Below are 11,434 nucleotides of genomic sequence, written 5' to 3'. Positions count from 1 at the left end.
TTAATTTAAAACCACTGCTTATGGAAAAGATAGAACTATGGAGACAATAAAAAACAATCCTGAGATTTTGAGGTAGAGAGGGATGAATAAGTGACACACAGAAGATTTTTGGGGCAGTGAAACTATTTTGTATGATACAAGAGTGGATACATGACATTATATATTTATCAAAACCTACAAAATGTATTACACAAAGAGTTAACTTTAAGCTAAGGAAAGGGGTTGATACTCATGTGTAAACCTTGATTAATTGATTGTAACAAGTATGCCACACTGGTGTGAGGTATTATGGTGGGGAAGCTCTGTGTGGGAAAGGGGTAGGTGAAGAGTGGGAACTCTGTACCTTCTGCCCAATTTTTCTGTGAATGTAATTTGTCTCTAAAAATAATGTATCAATTAAAAAAAACAAACCACAAACTCTGTGTAGGCTGATTCCCTGAGATTAAGACACTGACTTAATATTTGCTTATCTACATTGCATTTGTGCCTCAAATTCAGCATGCCAAAATATAAACATATTATTCTCCCTCACAACTGTTCCTCTTTATTTCTTTACCTTAGTAAATATCAGTATTTACTTCTAAATTGCCAGTAAGAAACAAAGAAAGGCTTATAGAAATAAACAAAAAGCTAAATATTCATTCTTGAACCCTCCAAGAAACCACCCAATCTTATTTACTTTCTTTGTATGTACTTTTTAAACCTCTCTAATTCTAATAAAAAATTATTGTCATATTCTAGTTTGTATCTCTATAATCTCTTTCAAGAGCTATTGCATCTGTATATCAGCTCATTTCCCTGTGTTAAATTTTGCTCCATGCCAAACATTCAATAAACAATATTTATGAAAAGGTAAGCTGTATCATTTTACTGTTTAAAAATTATACAGTGATCCTTCATTGATCTTAAATTTGAAATGAAGAATACTTAGTATTGGCCCTTTTTAAAAATTTAAATTATCTCCCAATTATCTATTCAGTCTAACTTCTCTTCTTTGTTCAAACCAAGCAGTTCATCATTACTGAACTTCTGCTATGTTTTTTGGATGGGCCATCATATCTCTATATGATATATTCTCAAAGTAATATAATTTACCTACTACTATCCATTTCTACAACTAGATTAGATTAAATGACATACAACTCCAAAACTTCAGTGGCTTAAAACAGTTTATTTCTTTCTCATGCTGTGTGTTCATCTATTGAGCTGCAGCTGGTATGTATATTCTTTAATCTAGAACTTTGGTTGATATATCAGCTATCATCTGGAATAAAGTCATTGGCATGACAAAGGAAAAGAGACTTCTGGAGTAACTGAATCTGGCAACTAAATGTTGGGCCTGGAAGACATACATTTCATTTTAGCTCAGACCATTGTGCAGAGAGTACTCCACTAAACTCAGGTCTAGGAATCTCATTCCTATCATATGTGTGGCAATGTCAGTAATGGTTGCCATGATAATGTTTAAGATATCTATGGTAGTGTCATTAACAGCTTAAGAAAATAATGTCCATTAATTGCTGTGATGTGTTTTCACTTAAGGGATCTAATACTAGAAATAAGAAGCTAGAAATAATTCCAGGAGATAAAAACATAAACAAGAAGAAATAAGCATATTTAATTACCTTAGGCAGGGGCTTTGCAGATTTGCAATGCAGTCCTGCAAGAAATTCAAAATAGGGATATAAGAGTAAGGAAATTCAAAATCCCAGTAAATTCAAATCAACCACATTTCAGCTTTCCTAAAAATCTCACATAATGTGGTAGGTTTTCCTGAATAAAAATGAAGGATGGTAGAGGGAAAATAAACTGATATGAGAAATATTTGACTATCTCATTTTCTAAGAAAAATCTTTAAGGAACAAATATTGGGCCTATGTAAATCATATAAAATTGATCCACCTTTCCCAGGCAAGAGTACATAGTAGTGAGATTATGAATAACCAATCAAACAAGGATTTAGGTCTACAACAAAACCAAAAGCCTGCTGCTTTCCTCTTTGCCATGAGAGTCATCTGCTTGAGAGAAGCCTGACTTATACTTAATGCTCAGAATCACTAAATACTCACAGCAAAGAACAAGATATCAGTTGTAACTCTAAGCTCTTTGCGGTAGTGTCTCTTGCTTTTCTGAAATATAATTTATCTCATTCTTGTCACTCCAAAAGACTTTTGATGTTTGTAAAAAATATGACTTTTGTAATTTATTCATCTTTTTCTAGTGTTTTTGAGTGTGCTGCCACAACAAATCACATCCAACCAGGAATGGAAATCTTTTAATAAGTTTTTGAAAGTGATTACCTCCCTTGCTATACAAAATCAAAGTTCCTGTTCATAAGACTTTGTCCTATTTAGCAGGAAAATATTAGCTGTTCTGACATATTTAGTTAATACACAGTACAAAAAGAGTACCCTTCGACTGATGTGGTAACCCATTGAACATTAACAAAATAAAAACTCAGATTAGTGACTCTGAATTAAATAATTTTCCTTATTTGAGAACTAGAGCTTTGTTTCTGAATTCCAATTATTGTGCAACAAGAAGACTTAACTGGAGGTTTGGTACCCTTTTGAAATATATATTCAGTATTGCTGGTATGAGGAAATTGTAACTATATAATTTTGCACCATCTGGCTTTTTGAATGTTCTTGATATTTTAAGCATGTTAAAGTTTTGATCAGAAAATATGAGGGATTTTTAACTGGCCAGGTCAATCTCTCTGTATAAGGGATCACAAACAAATCTCAGTAATTTACAGGTTTTATTCTGAGAATGCTAATGGTGTTGAAAATCCAGTTTCAACTCAGTACATATACTATTTTAGTGCCTTATAGGTGTGAGCCATTGCTGTAATCTTATTTTCTTTGTGTGATGTTTCACTCCCCCACTTTTTATATAATAGTTTTATTAAGATGTAATTTATGTCATACAATTTTTCATTTTAAAATACACAATTCCGCGGTGCCTGGGTGGCTCAGAGGGTTGAGCCTTTGCCTTTGGCTCTAGTCATGATCTCAGGGTCCTGGGATTGAGCCCCGTATTGGGCTATCTGCTCAGCAGGGAGCCTGCTCCCTGCCCTCTCTCTGCCTGCCTCTCTGCCTACGTGTGATCTCTCGCTGTCTGTCAAATAAATAATTAAAATATTTTTTAAAAATAGAGAACATCTGGGGGAGACAAGATGGAGGGGAGGTAGGAGGAGGCGCCCTTTCAACCTGTACCCTAAAGTGACCTGATTACCTTCCAAAGAACTCCAATCACCCACGAAATCAGCCTGAGATCAGAATTATACACATCTGGATCTCTACCAGATCAGAAGATGCCAGTGGGCAGGTAAAGCAGAGTGGGAAAGTCAGACTGATATCGGAAGATAAACAAAAAGGGGAGGGAGCCACCAGAGGAGACTGGTTGGAAAGTAATATCCCAATAGGAGAGTGCCCTGCGCCTGGGGACCAGCATTAACTCGGGAGTCTGGTGGAAAGCATTCCCGCCGTGCCACCCCCAGGGCTCTTGTGCCTCAGGGCCCTGCGCGCAGGGATGTCCTAACTGATTTTAATTAAGAAGGATGTTACCGCTGTAACTTACTCTATACATTTTATAAAATAAAGTTTGGGAAAAGGAAAAAAAAAAAAAAAAAGAAAGCACTCAAAAAGAGCAAAGGATCACCGGGGGGGGGGGGGAATTGCAAGAATCAGGGTGTTAGGGTTAGGGACTTAAGACCCCAGACCCAGGACAGCCAACCCTGGCGCAGAGCCAGAGAGAGTGCAACAGAGAAACCAGGTCTTGGTCCCTTAACCACCAGCGCGCCTAAGAGCACGGCTCCTGTGAAGGGCTGGGAGCCTTGCCAGCCAACAGAAGCAGAGCCTTTTTGCAGTCCCCACACAAGTGCCCTGCCATCGGAGTCCCAGTCGTGCCTCGCGCCCTCCCCTGAGAGAGGTGAACACAGGCGCCAGCCCGGTGCTCTCGGACCGGAAAGGCCAGGCACTCCCAGCCTGGGCCAGCGGGAATATCTCAGTGTGCGATCGCTGCTTGGAACCTCTCTGGTAGTCTGGAGCTGCCAGGACAGCTGCCACTGCCGTGGTTTTGGGTACAAGCAGAAGATCCTGAGTCCCTGGGGACCGCGACTGGGAACCTGCTCGGCCAGCGGCCAAGGGGAGATTTATTTGGCCTCTGCAGCCAGACTGCGCTTCTCTCTGAGAGGGAGGTCAGGGTGCGGTTAGCTTTCCTCTAAACCTACAAAAACCATCAAAAGTGGTCAAGGCTAAAGAGAAAAACAAAAGTGAACAAATATAAAAACCTCCAGAGAACAAAAGCCTGAAAAAACCAGTTTCCTAAGAGCCCACCCCCTTGAGGACTTAACTCAGAGAACATCTTTGACTGAAAACCCACGTGGCAGGCCCCTCCCCCAGAAAACCAACCCAGGAAAGGGAAAAAAAAAAAAAAAGATGACAAGAGAACAACCACCACTACTTCATAGGACAATTTTTATTATTAATTCGTTCCCACTATTCTGGCTCATTTTTTAAATATAGATAATTTTTTATTATTATATAGATAATTTTTAACCTATTTACCATCACAGTGAGATGTCCAGTACATCAAATTCCATAATAACTTGCTAACCTAAACTTTTTGATACATACACCTGTGTTTTCCTTTTGCATTTCTATTTTTTAAATTTCTTCTTTTTTAAATTTTAGTTTAGTTTAGTCTAGTTTATTCCTTTTTTTAATTTTTGTTTTCTAATATTCATATAGAGTTAAACTTCAAGGTAATCCCCTTTCCCCAATCAATGCCTCCCCTATAGGTAAACCAATTCCTAATCCCCCTTTATCTTAGGAAAGTTGAGTCCTTTAACAAAGATATCAAGATATATCCAGGAAGAATCAAACAACCTTCCTCACCCACACTGAGAATTTACAACCACTCTCCCATCTTTTTCTTCCACCAGTATTTCTGTGTTTTTGTGTTTGTCCTGATAGTATATAAATCTTACATTCGGGGTTCTTTTTGACAGGGTTCTTCCTTTATTTGCATATATATATGCAAATATATATATATATATGTATATATATATATTTTTTTTTTCTTGTCATATACTTTTATCAGTCTTTTTGTTGTCTGTTTTTGTTTGTATACTTAACTTGAAGCCCATTTGGGCTGAACCTTCTCTTTTTATCTCACCTTTTGTTCCTGTCTCTCTCCTTCTCTCTTTTTTTCTTTTCCTTTTCTTTTTCCTCTCATTTGGGTGGGGAACCCTGATTGCTCAGAAGCATTCCAGGGTGCACCTTGACTGCACCACAGTTGATACATCCAGCTACACCCGTTCAGCCATCTCTCACCAAAATGACTAGGAGGAGGAATGCCCAACAGAAGAAAAATAGAGGATGAACCTTCTGCAACGGAGCTAACAGCTATCAACATAGACAATATGTAGGAAAGAAAATTCAGGCTAACAATTATCCAAGCAATAGCTAGGTTGGAGAAAGCCATGGGTGACCAAATGGAACTGATTAGGGCCAAACTGAAAACGACCAGAGATCATGTTTTTAATATTAGGGAAGAACTGAAAGCTACCAGGTATGAGCTTCACAATGCTCTCAATGAGTTCTAATCTAATCTAAATTCTCTCAACGCTAGAGTAGCTGAGACAGAAGATAGAATTAGTGATCTGGAGGACAAACAGATAGAGAGAAAGGATCAGGAGGAAGCCTGGAACAAACAGCTTAGGAGCCATGAAAACAGAATCCAGGAAATAAATGATGCCATGAAACATTCCAACATCAGAATTATTGGAATCCCTGAAGGGGAGGAGAAAGAAAGAAGTCTAGAAGATATATAGTGGAACAAATTCTTCATGAAAATTTTCTGAATCTCGTCAATAGAACCAGCGTTCATGTACTAGAGGCCGAAAGGTTTCCCCTCAAGATTACAGGTTCTCGAAAGTCCTAGAGACACCTAATAGTAAGAATGAAGAATTATAATCGTAGGCAGAACCTCTTGAAAGCAGCTAGGACAAAGAAGATCCTTACATATAGAGGAAAGCCCATCAGAATAACGTCAGACCTGTCCGCAGAAACCTGACAAGCCAGAAAGGGCTGGCAAGATATATTCAGGGCACTAAATGAGAAGAACATGCAGCCAAGAATATCCAGCAAGACTGACATTCAAAATGGATGGAGAGATAAAGAGTTTCCAAGACTGGCAAGGCTTAAAAGACTATGCAACCACCAAGCCGATACTGCAGGAAATATTAAGGGGGGTTCTATAAAAGAGGAAAAAGCCCAAGAATAGCATTGAACAGAAATGTAGAGACAATCTACAGAAAGAAAGACTTCAAAGGTAACACGATGTCAATAAAAACGTATCTATCAATAATCACTCTCAATGTGAATGGCCTAAATGCACCCATAAAATGGCACAGGGTTGAGATTGTATAAAATGACAGGACCCATCCATATATTGTCTGTAAGAGACCCATTTTTAACCTGAAGATACACCCAGACTGAAAGTGAAGGGATGGAGAAGCATCTTTCATGCCATGGGCCTCAAAAGAAGGCTGGGGTAGCGATTCTCATATCAGACAAATTAGATTTTAAACTAGACTGTAGTCAGAGATACAGAAGGACACTATATCATTCCTAAAGGGACTATTCACCAAGATAATCTAATAATTGTAAATATCTATGCCCCCAATATGGGAGCAGCCAATTACATAAGAAAATTGTTAATCAAGATAAAGAGTCATATTGATATGAATACATTAATAGTAGGAGATCTTAACACGCCCTTCTCAGAAATAGACAGATCATCGAAGCATAAAATCAATAAAGAAACAAGAGCATTGAATGACACATTGGAACAAATGGACCTCATAGATATATACAGAACATTCCACCCTAAAATAACAGAATACTCATTCTTCTCAAGTGCACATGGAACCCTTCTCCAGAATAGGCCACATACTGGGTCACAAATCAGGATTCAACTGATACCAAAAGACTGAGATTATTCCCTGCACATTCTCAGATCACAATGCTTTGAAACTGGAGCTCAATCACAAGGAAAAGTTCAGAAGCAACTCAAACACCTGGAAGCTAAAGAACACCATTTGCATGTTTAAAATTCCTCTATTCCCTTACTTTCAATCTGTAGGTGGATTTAGGTCTAAAATGAGTTTCTTCTAGGCAGATTACAGATGGGTCTTTTCTTATAATTTTAGTCCATATACCTTCAAAGTAATTATTGATAGATCTGTATTTAGTGCTATTACTTGTTTTTTCATTGTTTCCTGCGATTTTCTCTGTTCCATTCTAATCTTGTCACTTTTGGTCTTTCTCTCCCACTCAGAGATTCCCCTTTATTATTTCTTGCAGGGCTAGTTTAGTGGTCACAAACAAACTTCTTTAGTTTTTGTTTGTGCTGGAAACTCTTTATTTCTCTTACTCTGAATGACAGTCTTGTTGGATAAAGTATTCTTGACTGCATATTTTTCCTTTTCAGTTTGTTGAATATATCATGCCACTCTCTTTTGGTCTTAGAAATTTCTTTGAGATCTGCTGCTAATTGGATTTGTCTTGCCTTGTAGTTTAGGGATTTCTTTTCCTTCACGGCTTTCAGAATTCTTTCCCTATCTTTATATATTGCAAATTGGACTACAATAAGTCGTGATGGTGGCCTGATTCTGTTGATTTTGTTGGGTGCTCTCTGTGCCTCCTGGATTTGGATATCTGCTTCCTTCCTCAGATTAAGGATGTTTTCAGCTATATTTTACTAAAATAAACCTTCTACCCCTTTTCCCCTTTCTTCTTCTTTGGGATTCATATGATAAGAATGTTACTACACTTTCTGCAGTCACTGAGTTCCCAAAGTCTACATTCATATCCAATATTTTTCTTTCACTATTCTTTTCAGCTTCATTATTTTCCATAATTTTATCTTCTATATCACTCAGTCATTCTTCTGACACTTCCATCCTTGTGGTCATTACATCCAGGTGGTTTTGCATCATATTTAGAGCATTTTTTTTCCTTCCTCCTTCTTTTGGTCTGACTAGCTCTTAACTGTGTTGTAAGGGACTCACTGGTATCTTGTATGCTTTTCCTGATCCCAGCTAGTATCTTTTTGATAGTTGATTTAAATTTCAGTTCAGGCACAATACTTATACTTGTGTTGATTAGGTCCCTGACTGTGATGTCTCATTGTTTTTACTTTCAGGGTGAATTTCTCTATCTTGACATTCTCTATAGGTCTCTGTTTTCTCTGTGTTAGTAAAGTCTGTTTTGCTTCCTGCTCCTGAGAGTAATTGCTATATTAAGAAGAGCTCTATACTTTTCAGGGCCTGGTGCTTCAGGGAGTGTTTCTGGTATATGCTGTGTGCATTCTAAAGTACCGTTATTTTCAAAATGTAACATTTGTAGCTCTCATTTTTTTTTTAGACATTTCTTAGTTGTAATATTTTCATATATGTATAATTTTTTAAAAATGTAGGAATATCATTCCTGAGTTCGTTCTCTTCAGAACAACCTGCCACCATATGTAGGGGCCTACAACATCAATAATCTTTTTATTATTATCCCTCATAATTCTGGGTGTCAACTGGGCTCAGGCAGTAGTTTCGCTGCATTGATTCTTGGGTTTCTCAGTGGGTTACAGTTATATAATGGCTGGGATATAATCATCCAAAGGATCTTCATTCACACATCTAGTTATAATTAGGGAATACTCAAGTTGCTGCTATCTGTAGTCAGGTTTTAAAATTACCATAAAATAATCTTTTATTAACGCATAATGTGTTATTGTTTCAGGGGTACAAATCTGTGATTCATAAGTCTAACAGAAGTCACAGCACCCATCATAGCACATACCCTCCCCAATGTCCATCACTCTATAATCTTTTGGAAGCCAGCCAGCAGAGGTCACTAAGCTATTGTAAAATTCATGAAATATTGACATTAAAAATATAGTAAAATCGTTAAGAATTGTGCATTTAGGTCTTCACATGTATTGAAATTTTTAATAAACATTCTAACATATTTATTACTAGATATTTTAGATGAAAGATTTCCTAAACATGGAAAAGGGGCCCAAGTTTGTAACAATAGATGGTATATCAGATTTTGGTCAATTCCAGTATTCTGACTGACATTACTGACCTGATAGCACAATAGCAAAATCTTGGAACTTGTTATATTGAAATCATATGTTTATTTCATTAGCAGATTTTTTTATCCAGTATAATTAATACATGAAAACCATGTTGTGAAATGTCAAAAGATGAAGACATGTATAAATGTCTATATTACCATCATTTGTTGTTCTGAGTGTTCTTTCAGAATGTTTCTTTTGTGTTTGTACAAATTTATGTGTATTTTATTTCATTTCCAAAAGAGAGTATAATGCTTGTATTTTTTTCTGGAACTTGTTCATTTAGCAATGTGATGTGGGAAACATACAACAATATTGCCTGTAACAAAATCTTCTGTGTAATTATTGTATACATTATGTCTTTCATTAGAGGTATGTTTGATAGATATTTAGGTACTTCTGGGAATATGCTGTGCATAAACACGTGCATGTGTATTTCTACATGTCTGATTCCTAGTGGTAGAAATCCATGATTAAACAGTATGTTTAAATTTTATTTGAGGGTGCCTGGGTGGCTCAGTGCATTTAGCCTCTGCCTTCGGCTGTGGGTGTGATCTTGGGTTCTTGGGATCAAGCCCCACATTGGGCTCTCTGCTCAGTGGGGATACTGCTTCCTTTTCTCTCTCTGCCTGCTGCTCTGCCCACTTGTGATCTCTCTATCAAATAAATAAATAAAATCTTAAAAAAATTTATTTGAAAGACTCATTCTGCATTATACTTAATAAAAACAATTTTCTCATATTCTTTTATTTTTAGCAGAACGGAATTGCCTTAATTTGATTAAATATTTATCTACAGTAAGTCAATAACAGGGAATATTGGTGAAACATGTAAAGGTTTTCACTGAGATTGTGAAGGAGATTAGAATGGTCACTATTCCTCCTCAATTCAGTATTGTATTTGGGGTTATGGACATAAAATAAATTGTTATATGTGTTCAACATAATATGGACCCTGAAGCTAATTTAAAAAAAAAATCTACCATTTATAAGAGAAATTGCCAGAATATAAAGGTGGTTTCCTTAGCTTGCTAAGTAGTAATTATCTCACTCTGGCATTAAATAAGAATATTTACTGTAATGACCACTTCACAGATAAGTAAAACAATTTACATTTTAAACACTTACTTCTGTAGGATATATTCTACCATTTGAAGTAGAAATGAAAGCCAAAGAATGTCTTAGTAGACAACATGCTGACCTTAAGTATTTGTTAGCCAAGGCTCAGGAGCCATAGAGAGCTTCACAGTGTGCCACTCCCTGCAAGCCACATGTGGGGTTGTGGCTTTGCAGCTCAATACAGCAGCAGTGTCCTCTGAAGGCATCAGAGAAGAACAGGCTGCCATGTCAAGAGAGGCCCAGGCCTGCAGTGATCCATGCCCCCTTTCAGAGCTTGCAGACAGCAAGGATCTCAGTAATGGCACCAGGTACTCAGACATTTATCTGCACGGCTGGTCACCAGTCTCTGCTGGGGTGCTCAGCGGAATACGAAGCTGTGGCAAGGCCCACTGAAGGAGTGGTGGGCTGTGATTGGACCCTCTAAGCTCAGGGCAGTGGCCTACAGCAGCGTCCATGTGGCTAGCACACAGGAGATGTACACCAGGTAGTGAATGTGCCATTGTTTGTGCAATGAGCCACATGTCCCAGTCGCACTAGAAATAGTGGCTAGTGCCATGTAGGGCATGTACGCCTTTGGGTGAACTGAGGCACACAGCCAGGCTGGGGTTGTAAAGACTGGGTTGGCCGAGGGCTGCCAGCCATGCAGCACTTGGCGGGCCAGGCTGTTCATTCTCGCTATGTCGTAGTCCACAGTGTCCAGGGGGCCTGGGCTGGGTTGCCGAGGACCGGAACAGGTCTGGGGGCAGCCAACTCCATGACAGTCCACTACTAGCACTGAGGCTACCTCCAGATGCCACTGCTGGACATGCCCAGCTGATGCAGCACCTTGTTGTGGGCTTTGGAGCCCCATCCTTCTGGGCCACAAGAACCAGTCATCAGACTCTGGCCACCAGCCTCTGCTTCAGGGGATCAGGTACTCCTCCTAATGGGCCTCTTTGGCCTACAAGGTGATGACTCCCTCCCTGATAGGCATGGCAGCCCCTTCCCTCTCAATAGGACAGAGTGAAAGTTCAGTAAGTTCCTTTAGGGAGCGTGTCCTCTATATCCAACCTACAAGTGAGACTTTGCATCCATTATCAAAGGGTAGAATGAGCGTGGAATCCACCAGGTGAATCTTTTTAAAGGACTGTGAGGTAAAGAGAATAAGCTAATGAAACAAAGTCTGTCATATA

The sequence above is a fragment of the Mustela lutreola genome, chromosome 1, assembly GCF_030435805.1.
Source record: "Mustela lutreola isolate mMusLut2 chromosome 1, mMusLut2.pri, whole genome shotgun sequence".
Taxonomy (NCBI): domain Eukaryota; kingdom Metazoa; phylum Chordata; class Mammalia; order Carnivora; family Mustelidae; genus Mustela; species Mustela lutreola.
The sequence above is the reverse complement of the archived record's forward strand: the minus strand, read 5'-3'. Positions refer to the sequence as shown.